General features: G+C 38.0%; 6 non-coding genes across 6 annotated transcripts; all 6 read right to left on the bottom strand.

Annotated features, from left to right (window-relative positions):
* Positions 1–2,067: 2,067 nt before the first annotated feature.
* trnat-ugu (transfer RNA threonine (anticodon UGU)) lies at positions 2,068–2,140 on the bottom strand. Its single transcript has one exon. It is a non-coding gene; the product is annotated as a tRNA-Thr (tRNA).
* A 2,190-nt stretch (positions 2,141–4,330) lies between these two features.
* Positions 4,331–4,403, bottom strand: trnat-ugu (transfer RNA threonine (anticodon UGU)). The gene has a single exon. It is a non-coding gene; the product is annotated as a tRNA-Thr (tRNA).
* Positions 4,404–6,593: 2,190 nt separating this feature from the next.
* On the bottom strand, positions 6,594–6,666 carry trnat-ugu (transfer RNA threonine (anticodon UGU)). The gene has a single exon. It is a non-coding gene; the product is annotated as a tRNA-Thr (tRNA).
* A 2,190-nt stretch (positions 6,667–8,856) lies between these two features.
* On the bottom strand, positions 8,857–8,929 carry trnat-ugu (transfer RNA threonine (anticodon UGU)). The gene has a single exon. It is a non-coding gene; the product is annotated as a tRNA-Thr (tRNA).
* A 2,182-nt stretch (positions 8,930–11,111) lies between these two features.
* On the bottom strand, positions 11,112–11,184 carry trnat-ugu (transfer RNA threonine (anticodon UGU)). Its single transcript has one exon. It is a non-coding gene; the product is annotated as a tRNA-Thr (tRNA).
* Positions 11,185–13,374: 2,190 nt separating this feature from the next.
* Positions 13,375–13,447, bottom strand: trnat-ugu (transfer RNA threonine (anticodon UGU)). The gene has a single exon. It is a non-coding gene; the product is annotated as a tRNA-Thr (tRNA).
* Positions 13,448–14,487: the final 1,040 nt, after the last annotated feature.

Here is a 14,487-nt window from a genome sequence, read left to right as displayed (position 1 = left end):
GCATCTACTACCAATTCTTGGCCCTGCTATTGTGGATGCCAAACAGACCTCATGGATAAATTATATATACTATAATCAACAACATTTTGTTAATTACACCCACACAACTCTTACTGGTATGGCTGAGCAATTGGAGGCTACTACCAGGACCGCCAGGCAGAATAGGTTGGCTTTAGATATGATCCTGTCCAGCCAAGGAGGGGTTTACAAAATGTTTGGTGAACAATGTTGTACATTTATACCTAACAATACCAGTCCTGATGGGAGTATATCAAAAGCATTGGTTGGGTTGGAAAAGCTTTCGGCAGAAATGAAGGGAGTGGCTGGGGTGGAGGAGTCTGGCTGGATGTCTTGGATGGAGTGTGGCTTGGTGAGTATGCATCACTACTGGATTTCTGACCCTAATTTTTGTGTTTTTGTTATTGATGTGTTGTGCTGCTTGCATCATACCTTGTTTGAAGAAGTCTGTTACAGATGTGGTACAGGCTTCAGGTATAATGCCCTTGCTTGATGCTCCTGGAGGAGATGCAGATACGGAATCTAACTTCCGGAGAAAGATGGGGCTGTCTGAGGATGACCCCTGGTTTGCTGTGGGTGAGGTCGTGGAATGATAACTTCTTAAATACATAACATGTACGATGTAAGTTGTCCTCTCTTATGTGAAGGGTTAGAGTCCCTGGATGGCAAGGAGCACACCTGGTACAGGATAGGAGTAGCTAAGAGGACCAGATGGTTTATAATAATGCTTTTCTCTGCTTTACTCTGTTTTCCATGACCAAAGTTTTCAATAAACAATAAAGTTTTATCCTATTTTTATAAGTGACACCCTTGTGGGTGTCAAAAGGGGGAGACAAAAGCATATTTTTATTTGTAGATTTTTCTTTTATGTTTTTCTGTAAAAATAAACAAATAAATAAATAATACACTTTTGATTATTTTCATGAAATGCTATTAACATATTACTATGTTGGGACCACTGAAATAAAGGATAATGAGTGACACCCTTGTGGATGTGAAAAAGGGGGAATCAAAAACTCCAGTTTCTATATAAAAGTTAATCAACAAAGGGACGTGCATCACTTCATATATTCACAAAATAAAGGTTTAAAGTTCCTGGGTTCATCAGCAACCTAGTATATCGGATGGTGTGGTTACACCCCACAGGGGTGTAAAAAGGGGGATTGTGAGGTTCTGTGTTATACTCTATAGCCCTTACCATTTCATATGTGATGGAATATTATTTGCTGTTGGCTTGTGTGGGTATATGTGTTATGCAACATTGCTGACTTGAGACATTGTTAACAGTTTCAGGGCCATGGGCCTTTCTCATGATGGAAAAATACAGAATGACATGAAGACAAGAACTGTTAAATGAGTTGGGGGGATGATGGGCAGCCCAGGACAGAATCGGCAAATGGTAATTCACACCCTTTGCAGCACTGTGTAAAGTTTCAGATGAATGTCATGAATGTGCATTGGATAGGCTTCTTAGCGCCAAAAAATAAAACGATTTCTGGATGGATTTTCCTTGGGTTTTCGCCTGCCATATGGATTCTGTTATACTCACAAACATTATTTTAACCGTTTAGAAAATTCAAAGTGTTTTCCATCAAATTCTACCAATTATATGCATTTCCTAGCTCCTGGGCCTGAATAACAGGCAGTTTACTTTGGGCACGTCAGTCAGGCAGATATTCAGAATACTGCCCCCTATCCTTAAGAAGTTTTAATACTTTCTCAGAAGTAGCCATTATTTACTATACTGAACAAAAATATATACGCAATACGCAATTTTTTTTTCTTTTTACTGAGTTACAGTAAAAAATCATACCACATTGTAAAGCATGACTATTCCTACTACAAAGACAATTCAAGTTCAAGTTAATGTTGTTATTCTTTCAACATGCATCACTGGATTACATGACCTCTGCTACTCCTGTCTCTAGTTTCAGCACTTTTAAAATCACGATGGGCAGCCCAGGACAGAATCGGCAAATGGTTACTCCCACCCTTTGCAGCACTGTGTAAAGTTTCAGATGAATGTCACAGAGGGTAGAGTCAAAATCAAGGCCCCAGTGAGAATTGAACTCACGACCCCTGGTTTACAAGACCAGTGCTCTAACCACTGAGCTATGGAGCCATACAGCTATGTATGAATAATTGGAACGTTATGAAGAACACACCCGTCATACAGTTAAAAAAAGAGACACACCTAAGTAACCAAACATGCAGGTTTCCCAGTCTGGCTCCTACAATAAAAGCAGATTCCTTGACATCCTTTGTTATACATTTAATGACAAACTCTCCCAGGTCTATGTGACCCAGAGGCAGGTCTGGTCTAGTGGTCATCATTCTTCAGAATTCTCCTTTAATAGTCTCCTCTCCTCCTTTCATTGTCTCCTCTCTTAATGACCATCTATTTTGTTATTTTTAGGGGTAGATCAGCTTTAATACTGCAGATAGATTGTGTGTCCTTTCAATGTAACTGTCTGCATCATTTCCAATCCCCCATACATTTTTTTTACAAACATTCCATTGTATTATTTTCCCTTAACCCTACCACCCCTCCCCTAATTGGAGTAAATTAATGGACATCAATACTTAGACTTCTACTTCTAGCTTATACATACTATAAACATATTAGGGACACAGTATATTTTACATTAGTCATATTTTTATATTTTTAAATTTAGTCCCACCCTTCAGCTACCCTCAATCCCTCCCACCAATCTCTGAAAACCATCCATCTTTATAATGGTGAACTTATCATTGTTCAGTTGTATTCCAGAGAGGTTAGAGAAATGATCTAGATTGTCTATGAGGCTGTGCAGCGATCCAAATGGTGGTTTTAAAATAAAGCATGAGTCCTCAGCATACAATGACACCTTTGTTTTTAAGCCCCGGATTTCTATCCCCTTGATTTTATTGTTGGATCTGATTTTAATAGCTAACATTTCGATGGCCATAATAAATAGATATGTCGATAGTTGACAACCTTGTTTCACTTCTCTTGACAGTAATACCCTTTTCCCACAACATCCGGTGAAATTGGAGAGCGCCAAATTCAAATGACAAAGTCATAATATTAAACATTCATGAAGATAGAAGTGTGTCATATCATTTAAAAGCTTAACTGCTTGTTAATCCAAATGCATTGCCAGATTTCAAAAAGGCTTTACGGCGGAAGCATACCATGCGATTATCTGAGGACAGCGCACCACATCAAAATATTTTTTCAACCAGCACAGGCTTCACAGAATAGCAAATAGCAATGAAATAAATCACTTACCTTTGAAGATCTTCCTCTGTTTGCTATCCCAAGGGTCCCAGCTACACAATGAATGTGCGTTTTGTTTGATCAAGTCCTTCTTTATATCCCAAAAAGTTAGTTTAGTTGGCGCCATTGATTTCAGTAATCCACTCCTTCAACATGCATACAAAGGAATCCAAAAAGCTACCGGTAAACTTTGTTCATACAAGTCAAACAATGTTCTATTCAATCCTCAGGTACCCTAATTTGTAAATAAAGGATAATACTCCAGACAGAAAGAACGGTGTTCAATAGGAAAGGAAAATAACGAAGAGCGCACCCTCATTCATGGGCGCCAAAAGCCTACTTTTCCTGTTGAGCTCCCTTGGGAAAAACTACTATTACTTGTTCGTATTTCAACAAACAAGCCTGAAACCCTGTTTAAAGACTGTTGACATCTAGTGGAATCCATAGGTACAGCAATCGGGGAGGAATTTTTATATACAGACCCATAGACTTGCATTGGAAAGGCTTCTTAGCGCCAAAAAATAAAACGATTTCTGGATGGTTTTTCCTTGGGTTTTCGCCTGCCATATGAATTCTGTTATACTCACAAACATTATTTTAACCGTTTAGAAAATTCAAAGTGTTTTCCATCAAATTCTACCAATTATATGCATTTCCTAGCTTCTGGGCCTGAATAACAGGCAGTTTACTTTGGGCACGTCAGTCAGGCAGAAATTCAGAATACTGCCCCCTATCCTTAAGAAGTTTTAATACTTTCTCAGAAGTAGACATTATTTACTATACTGAACAAAAATATATACGCAACACGCAACACGCAACAATTGTTTTTTTTTACTGAGTTACAGTTAATATAAGGAAAAGTTCAAGTTAATGTTGTTATTCTTTCAACATGCATCACTGGATTACATGACCTCTGCTACTCCTGTCTCTAGTTTCAGCACTTTTAAAATCATGATGGGCAGCCCAGGACAGAATCGGCAAATGGTTACTACCACCCTTTGCAGCACTGTGTAAAGTTTCAGATGAATGTCACAGAGGGTAGAGTCAAAATCAAGGCACCAGTGAGAATTGAACTCACGACCCCTGGTTTACAAGACCAGTGCTCTAACCACTGAGCTATGGAGCCATACAGCTATGTATGAATAATTGGAATGTTATAAAGAACACACCCGTCATACAGTTAAAAAAAGAGACACACCTAAGTAACCAAACATGCAGCTTTCCCAGTCTGGCTCCTACAGTAAAAGCAGATTCCTTGACATCCTTTGTTATACATTTAATGACAAACTCTCCCAGGTCTATGTGACCCAGAGGCAGGTCTGGTCTAGTGGTCATCATTCTTCAGAATTCTCCTTTAATAGTCTCCTCTCCTCCTTTCATTGTCTCCTCTCTTAATGACCATCTATTTTGTTATTTTTAGGGGTAGATCAGCTTTAATACTGCAGATAGATTGTGTGTCCTTTCAATGTAACTGTCTGCATCATTTCCAATCCCCCATACATTTTTTTTACAAACATTCCATTGTATTATTTTCCCTTAACCCTACCACCCCTCCCCTAATTGGAGTAAATTAATGGACATCAATACTTAGACTTCTACTTCTAGCTTATACATACTATAAACATATTAGGGACACAGTATATTTTACATTAGTCATATTTTTATATTTTTAAATTTAGTCCCACCCTTCAGCTACCCTCAATCCCTCCCACCAATCTCTGAAAACCATCCATCTTTATAATGGTGAACTTATCATTGTTCAGTTGTATTCCAGAGAGGTTAGAGAAATGATCTAGATTGTCTATGAGGCTGTGCAGCGATCCAAATGGTGGTTTTAAAAGAAAGCATGAGTCCTCAGCATACAATGACACCTTTGTTTTTAAGCCCCGGATTTCTATCCCCTTGATTTTATTGTTGGATCTGATTTTAATAGCTAACATTTCGATGGCCATAATAAATAGATATGTCGATAGTTGACAACCTTGTTTCACTTCTCTTGACAGTAATACCCTTTTCCCACAACATCCGGTGAAATTGGAGAGCGCCAAATTCAAATGACAAAGTCATAATATTAAACATTCATGAAGATAGAAGTGTGTCATATCATTTAAAAGCTTAACTGCTTGTTAATCCAAATGCATTGCCAGATTTCAAAAAGGCTTTACGGCGGAAGCATACCATGCGATTATCTGAGGACAGCGCACCACATCAAAATATTTTTTCAACCAGCACAGGCTTCACAGAATAGCAAATAGCAATGAAATAAATCACTTACCTTTGAAGATCTTCCTCTGTTTGCAATCCCAAGGGTCCCAGCTACACAATGAATGTGCGTTTTGTTTGATCAAGTCCTTCTTTATATCCCAAAAAGTTAGTTTAGTTGGTGCCATTGATTTCAGTAATCCACTCCTTCAACATGCATACAAAGGAATCCAAAAAGCTACCGGTAAACTTTGTTCATACAAGTCAAACAATGTTCTATTCAATCCTCAGGTACCCTAATTTGTAAATAAAGGATAATACTCTAGACAGAAAGAACGGTGTTCAATAGGAAAGGAAAATAACGAAGAGCGCACCCTCATTCATGGGCGCCAAAAGCCTACTTTTCCTGTTGAGCTCCCTTGGGAAAAACTACTATTACTTGTTCGTATTTCAACAAACAAGCCTGAAACCCTGTTTAAAGACTGTTGACATCTAGTGGAATCCATAGGTACAGCAATCTGGGAGGAATTTTTATATACAGACCCATAGACTTGCATTGGAAAGGCTTCTTAGCGCCAAAAAATAAAACGATTTCTGGATGGTTTTTCCTTGGGTTTTCGCCTGCCATATGAATTCTGTTATACTCACAAACATTATTTTAACCGTTTAGAAAATTCAAAGTGTTTTCCATCAAATTCTACCAATTATATGCATTTCCTAGCTTCTGGGCCTGAATAACAGGCAGTTTACTTTGGGCACGTCAGTCAGGCAGAAATTCAGAATACTGCCCCCTATCCTTAAGAAGTTTTAATACTTTCTCAGAAGTAGACATTATTTACTATACTGAACAAAAATATATACGCAACACGCAACACGCAACAATTGTTTTTTTTTACTGAGTTACAGTTAATATAAGGAAAAGTTCAAGTTAATGTTGTTATTCTTTCAACATGCATCACTGGATTACATGACCTCTGCTACTCCTGTCTCTAGTTTCAGCACTTTTAAAATCATGATGGGCAGCCCAGGACAGAATCGGCAAATGGTTACTCCCACCCTTTGCAGCACTGTGTAAAGTTTCAGATGAATGTCACAGAGGGTAGAGTCAAAATCAAGGCCCCAGTGAGAATTGAACTCACAACACCTGGTTTACAAGACCAGTGCTCTAACCACTGAGCTATGGAGCCATACAGCTATGTTTGAATAATTGGAACGTTATAAAGAACACACCCGTCATACAGTTAAAAAAAGAGACACACGTAAGTAACCAAACATGCAGCTTTCCCAGTCTGGCTCCTACAGTAAAAGCAGATTCCTTGACATCCTTTGTTATACATTTAATGACAAACTCTCCCAGGTCTATGTGACCCAGAGGCAGGTCTGGTCTAGTGGTCATCATTCTTCAGAATTCTCCTTTAATAGTCTCCTCTCCTCCTTTCATTGTCTCCTCTCTTAATGACCATCTATTTTGTTATTTTTAGGGGTAGATCAGCTTTAATACTGCAGATAGATTGTGTGTCCTTTCAATGTAACTGTCTGCATCATTTCCAATCCCCCATACATTTTTTTTACAAACATTGCATTGTATTATTTTCCCTTAACCCTACCACCCCTCCCCTAATTGGAGTAAATTAATGGACATCAATACTTAGACTTCTACTTCTAGCTTATACATACTATAAACATATTAGGGACACAGTATATTTTACATTAGTCATATTTTTACATTTAAAAATTTAGTCCCACCCTTCAGCTACCCTCAACCCCTCCCACCAATCTCTGAAAACCATCCAACTTTATAATGGTGAACTTATCATTGTTCAGTTGTATTCCAGAGAGGTTAGAGAAATGATCTAGATTGTCTATGAGGCTGTGCAGCGATCCAAATGGTGGTTTTAAAAGAAAGCATGAGTCCTCAGCATACAATGACACCTTTGTTTTTAAGCCCCGGATTTCTATCCCCTTGATTTTATTGTTTATTGTTGGATCTGATTTTAATAGCTAACATTTCGATGGCCATAATAAATAGATATGTCGATAGTTGACAACCTTGTTTCACTTCTCTTGACAGTAATACCCTTTTCCCACAACATCCGGTGAAATTGGAGAGCGCCAAATTCAAATGACAAAGTCATAATATTAAACATTCATGAAGATAGAAGTGTGTCATATCATTTAAAAGCTTAACTGCTTGTTAATCCAAATGCATTGCCAGATTTCAAAAAGGCTTTACGGCGGAAGCATACCATGCGATTATCTGAGGACAGCGCACCACATCAAAATATTTTTTCAACCAGCACAGGCTTCACAGAATAGCAAATAGCAATGAAATAAATCACTTACCTTTGAAGATCTTCCTCTGTTTGCAATCCCAAGGGTCCCAGCTACACAATGAATGTGTGTTTTGTTTGATCAAGTCCTTCTTTATATCCCAAAAAGTTAGTTTAGTTGGCGCCATTGATTTCAGTAATCCACTCCTTCAACATGCATACAAAGGAATCCAAAAAGCTACCGGTAAACTTTGTTCATACAAGTCAAACAATGTTCTATTCAATCCTCAGGTACCCTAATTTGTAAATAAAGGATAATACTCCAGACAGAAAGAACGGTGTTCAATAGGAAAGGAAAATAACGAAGAGCGCACCCTCATTCATGGGCGCCAAAAGCCTACTTTTCCTGTTGAGCTCCCTTGGGAAAAACTACTATTACTTGTTCGTATTTCAACAAACAAGCCTGAAACCCTGTTTAAAGACTGTTGACATCTAGTGGAATCCATAGGTACAGCAATCTGGGAGGAATTTTTATATACAGACCCATAGACTTGCATTGGAAAGGCTTCTTAGCGCCAAAAAATAAAACGATTTCTGGATGGTTTTTCCTTGGGTTTTCGCCTGCCATATGAATTCTGTTATACTCACAAACATTATTTTAACCGTTTAGAAAATTCAAAGTGTTTTCCATCAAATTCTACCAATTATATGCATTTCCTAGCTTCTGGGCCTGAATAACAGGCAGTTTACTTTGGGCACGTCAGTCAGGCAGAAATTCAGAATACTGCCCCCTATCCTTAAGAAGTTTTAATACTTTCTCAGAAGTAGACATTATTTACTATACTGAACAAAAATATATACGCAACACGCAACAATTGTTTTTTTTTACTGAGTTACAGTTAATATAAGGAAAAGTTCAAGTTAATGTTGTTATTCTTTCAACATGCATCACCGGATTACATGACCTCTGCTACTCCTGTCTCTAGTTTCAGCACTTTTAAAATCATGATGGGCAGCCCAGGACAGAATCGGCAAATGGTTACTCCCACCCTTTGCAGCACTGTGTAAAGTTTCAGATGAATGTCACAGAGGGTAGAGTCAAAATCAAGGCCCCAGTGAGAATTGAACTCACGACCCCTGGTTTACAAGACCAGTGCTCTAACCACTGAGCTATGGAGCCATACAGCTATGTATGAATAATTGGAACGTTATAAAGAACACACCCGTCATACAGTTAAAAAAAGAGACACACGTAAGTAACCAAACATGCAGCTTTCCCAGTCTGGCTCCTACAGTAAAAGCAGATTCCTTGACATCCTTTGTTATACATTTAATGACAAACTCTCCCAGGTCTATGTGACCCAGAGGCAGGTCTGGTCTAGTGGTCATCATTCTTCAGAATTCTCCTTTAATAGTCTCCTCTCCTCCTTTCATTGTCTCCTCTCTTAATGACCATCTATTTTGTTATTTTTAGGGGTAGATCAGCTTTAATACTGCAGATAGATTGTGTGTCCTTTCAATGTAACTGTCTGCATCATTTCCAATCCCCCATACATTTTTTTTACAAACATTCCATTGTATTATTTTCCCTTAACCCTACCACCCCTCCCCTAATTGGAGTAAATTAATGGACATCAATACTTAGACTTCTACTTCTAGCTTATACATACTATAAACATATTAGGGACACAGTATATTTTACATTAGTCATATTTTTATATTTTTAAATTTAGTCCCACCCTTCAGCTACCCTCAACCCCTCCCACCAATCTCTGAAAACCATCCAACTTTATAATGGTGAACTTATCATTGTTCAGTTGTATTCCAGAGAGGTTAGAGAAATGATCTAGATTGTCTATGAGGCTGTGCAGCGATCCAAATGGTGGTTTTAAAAGAAAGCATGAGTCCTCAGCATACAATGACACCTTTGTTTTTAAGCCCCGGATTTCTATCGCCTTGATTTTATTGTTGGATCTGATTTTAATAGCTAAAATTTCGATGGCCATAATAAATAGATATGTCGATAGTTGACAACCTTGTTTCACTTCTCTTGACAGTAATACCCTTTTCCCACAACATCCGGTGAAATTGGAGAGCGCCAAATTCAAATGACAAAGTCATAATATTAAACATTCATGAAGATAGAAGTGTGTCATATCATTTAAAAGCTTAACTGCTTGTTAATCCAAATGCATTGCCAGATTTCAAAAAGGCTTTACGGCGGAAGCATACCATGCGATTATCTGAGGACAGCGCACCACATCAAAATATTTTTTCAACCAGCACAGGCTTCACAGAATAGCAAATAGCAATGAAATAAATCACTTACCTTTGAAGATCTTCCTCTGTTTGCAATCCCAAGGGTCCCAGCTACACAATGAATGTGCGTTTTGTTTGATCAAGTCCTTCTTTATATCCCAAAAAGTTAGTTTAGTTGGCGCCATTGATTTCAGTAATCCACTCCTTCAACATGCATACAAAGGAATCCAAAAAGCTACCGGTAAACTTTGTTCATACAAGTCAAACAATGTTCTATTCAATCCTCAGGTACCCTAATTTGTAAATAAAGGATAATACTCCAGACAGAAAGAACGGTGTTCAATAGGAAAGGAAAATAACGAAGAGCGCACCCTCATTCATGGGCGCCAAAAGCCTACTTTTCCTGTTGAGCTCCCTTGGGAAAAACTACTATTACTTGTTCGTATTTCAACAAACAAGCCTGAAACCCTGTTTAAAGACTGTTGACATCTAGTGGAATCCATAGGTACAGCAATCTGGGAGGAATTTTTATATACAGACCCATAGACTTGCATTGGAAAGGCTTCTTAGCGCCAAAAAATAAAACGATTTCTGGATGGTTTTTCCTTGGGTTTTCGCCTGCCATATGAATTCTGTTATACTCACAAACATTATTTTAACCGTTTAGAAAATTCAAAGTGTTTTCCATCAAATTCTACCAATTATATGCATTTCCTAGCTTCTGGGCCTGAATAACAGGCAGTTTACTTTGGGCACGTCAGTCAGGCAGAAATTCAGAATACTGCCCCCTATCCTTAAGAAGTTTTAATACTTTCTCAGAAGTAGACATTATTTACTATACTGAACAAAAATATATACGCAACACGCAACAATTTTTTTTTTTACTGAGTTACAGTTAATATAAGGAAAAGTTCAAGTTAATGTTGTTATTCTTTCAACATGCATCACTGGATTACATGACCTCTGCTACTCCTGTCTCTAGTTTCAGCACTTTTAAAATCATGATGGGCAGCCCAGGACAGAATCGGCAAATGGTTACTCCCACCCTTTGCAGCACTGTGTAAAGTTTCAGATGAATGTCACAGAGGGTAGAGTCAAAATCAAGGCCCCAGTGAGAATTGAACTCACGACCCCTGGTTTACAAGACCAGTGCTCTAACCACTGAGCTATGGAGCCATACAGCTATGTATGAATAATTGGAACGTTATAAAGAACACACCCGTCATACAGTTAAAAAAAGAGACACACCTAAGTAACCAAACATGCAGCTTTCCCAGTCTGGCTCCTACAGTAAAAGCAGATTCCTTGACATCCTTTGTTATACATTTAATGACAAACTCTCCCAGGTCTATGTGACCCAGAGGCAGGTCTGGTCTAGTGGTCATCATTCTTCAGAATTCTCCTTTAATAGTCTCCTCTCCTCCTTTCATTGTCTCCTCTCTTAATGACCATCTATTTTGTTATTTTTAGGGGTAGATCAGCTTTAATAGTGCAGATAGATTGTGTGTCCTTTCAATGTAACTGTCTGCATCATTTCCAATCCCCCATACATTTTTTTTACAAACATTCCATTGTATTATTTTCCCTTAACCCTACCACCCCTCCCCTAATTGGAGTAAATTAATGGACATCAATACTTAGACTTCTACTTCTAGCTTATACATACTATAAACATATTAGGGACACAGTATATTTTACATTAGTCATATTTTTATATTTTTAAATTTAGTCCCACCCTTCAGCTACCCTCAACCCCTCCCACCAATCTCTGAAAACCATCCAACTTTATAATGGTGAACTTATCATTGTTCAGTTGTATTCCAGAGAGGTTAGAGAAATGATCTAGATTGTCTATGAGGCTGTGCAGCGATCCAAATGGTGGTTTTAAAAGAAAGCATGAGTCCTCAGCATACAATGACACCTTTGTTTTTAAGCCCCGGATTTCTATCGCCTTGATTTTATTGTTGGATCTGATTTTAATAGCTAAAATTTCGATGGCCATAATAAATAGATATGTCGATAGTTGACAACCTTGTTTCACTTCTCTTGACAGTAATACCCTTTTCCCACAACATCCGGTGAAATTGGAGAGCGCCAAATTCAAATGACAAAGTCATAATATTAAACATTCATGAAGATAGAAGTGTGTCATATCATTTAAAAGCTTAACTGCTTGTTAATCCAAATGCATTGCCAGATTTCAAAAAGGCTTTACGGCGGAAGCATACCATGCGATTATCTGAGGACAGCGCACGACATCAAAATATTTTTTCAACCAGCACAGGCTTCACAGAATAGCAAATAGCAATGAAATAAATCACTTACCTTTGAAGATCTTCCTCTGTTTGCAATCCCAAGGGTCCCAGCTACACAATGAATGTGCGTTTTGTTTGATCAAGTCCTTCTTTATATCCCAAAAAGTTAGTTTAGTTGGCGCCATTGATTTCAGTAATCCACTCCTTCAACATGCATACAAAGGAATCCAAAAAGCTACCGGTAAACTTTGTTCATACAAGTCAAACAATGTTCTATTCAATCCTCAGGTACCCTAATTTGTAAATAAAGGATAATACTCCAGACAGAAAGAACGGTGTTCAATAGGAAAGGAAAATAACGAAGAGCGCACCCTCATTCATGGGCGCCAAAAGCCTACTTTTCCTGTTGAGCTCCCTTGGGAAAAACTACTATTACTTGTTCGTATTTCAACAAACAAGCCTGAAACCCTGTTTAAAGACTGTTGACATCTAGTGGAATCCATAGGTACAGCAATCTGGGAGGAATTTTTATATACAGACCCATAGACTTGCATTGGAAAGGCTTCTTAGCGCCAAAAAATAAAACGATTTCTGGATGGTTTTTCCTTGGGTTTTCGCCTGCCATATGAATTCTGTTATACTCACAAACATTATTTTAACCGTTTAGAAAATTCAAAGTGTTTTCCATCAAATTCTACCAATTATATGCATTTCCTAGCTTCTGGGCCTGAATAACAGGCAGTTTACTTTGGGCACGTCAGTCAGGCAGAAATTCAGAATACTGCCCCCTATCCTTAAGAAGTTTTAATACTTTCTCAGAAGTAGACATTATTTACTATACTGAACAAAAATATATACGCAACATGCAACACGCTACAATTTTTTTTTTTTACTGAGTTACAGTTAATATAAGGAAAAGTTCAAGTTAATGTTGTTATTCTTTCAACATGCATCACTGGATTACATGACCTCTGCTACTCCTGTCTCTAGTTTCAGCACTTTTAAAATCATGATGGGCAGCCCAGGACAGAATCGGCAAATGGTTACTCCCACCCTTTGCAGCACTGTGTAAAGTTTCAGATGAATGTCACAGAGGGTAGAGTCAAAATCAAGGCCCCAGTGAGAATTGAACTCACGACCCCTGGTTTACAAGACCAGTGCTCTAACCACTGAGCTATGGAGCCATACAGCTATGTATGAATAATTGGAACGTTATAAAGAACACACCCGTCATACAGTTAAAAAAAGAGACACACCTAAGTAACCAAACATGCAGCTTTCCCAGTCTGGCTCCTACAGTAAAAGCAGATTCCTTGACATCCTTTGTTATACATTTAATGACAAACTCTCCCAGGTCTATGTGACCCAGAGGTAGGTCTGGTCTAGTGGTCATCATTCTTCAGAATTCTCCTTTAATAGTCTCCTCTCCTCCTTTCATTGTCTCCTCTCTTAATGACCATCTATTTTGTTATTTTTAGGGGTAGATCAGCTTTAATAGTGCAGATAGATTGTGTGTCCTTTCAATGTAACTGTCTGCATCATTTCCAATCCCCCATACATTTTTTTTACAAACATTCCATTGTATTATTTTCCCTTAACCCTACCACCCCTCCCCTAATTGGAGTAAATTAATGGACATCAATACTTAGACTTCTACTTCTAGCTTATACATACTATAAACATATTAGGGACACAGTATATTTTACATTAGTCATATTTTTATATTTTTAAATTTAGTCCCACCCTTCAGCTACCCTCAACCCCTCCCACCAATCTCTGAAAACCATCCAACTTTATAATGGTGAACTTATCATTGTTCAGTTGTATTCCAGAGAGGTTAGAGAAATGATCTAGATTGTCTATGAGGCTGTGCAGCGATCCAAATGGTGGTTTTAAAAGAAAGCATGAGTCCTCAGCATACAATGACACCTTTGTTTTTAAGCCCCGGATTTCTATCCCCTTGATTTTATTGTTGGATCTGATTTTAATAGCTAAAATTTCGATGGCCATAATAAATAGATATGTCGATAGTTGACAACCTTGTTTCACTTCTCTTGACAGTAATACCCTTTTCCCACAACATCCGGTGAAATTGGAGAGCGCCAAATTCAAATGACAAAGTCATAATATTAAACATTCATGAAGATAGAAGTGTGTCATATCATTTAAAAGCTTAACTGCTTGTTAATCCAAATGCATTGCCAGATTTCAAAAAGGCTTTACG

Source organism: Oncorhynchus kisutch, linkage group LG13 (assembly GCF_002021735.2).
Source record: "Oncorhynchus kisutch isolate 150728-3 linkage group LG13, Okis_V2, whole genome shotgun sequence".
NCBI lineage: Eukaryota > Metazoa > Chordata > Actinopteri > Salmoniformes > Salmonidae > Oncorhynchus > Oncorhynchus kisutch.
Note: the sequence above shows the minus strand (reverse complement) of the source record. Positions and strands in the feature narration are given on the sequence as shown.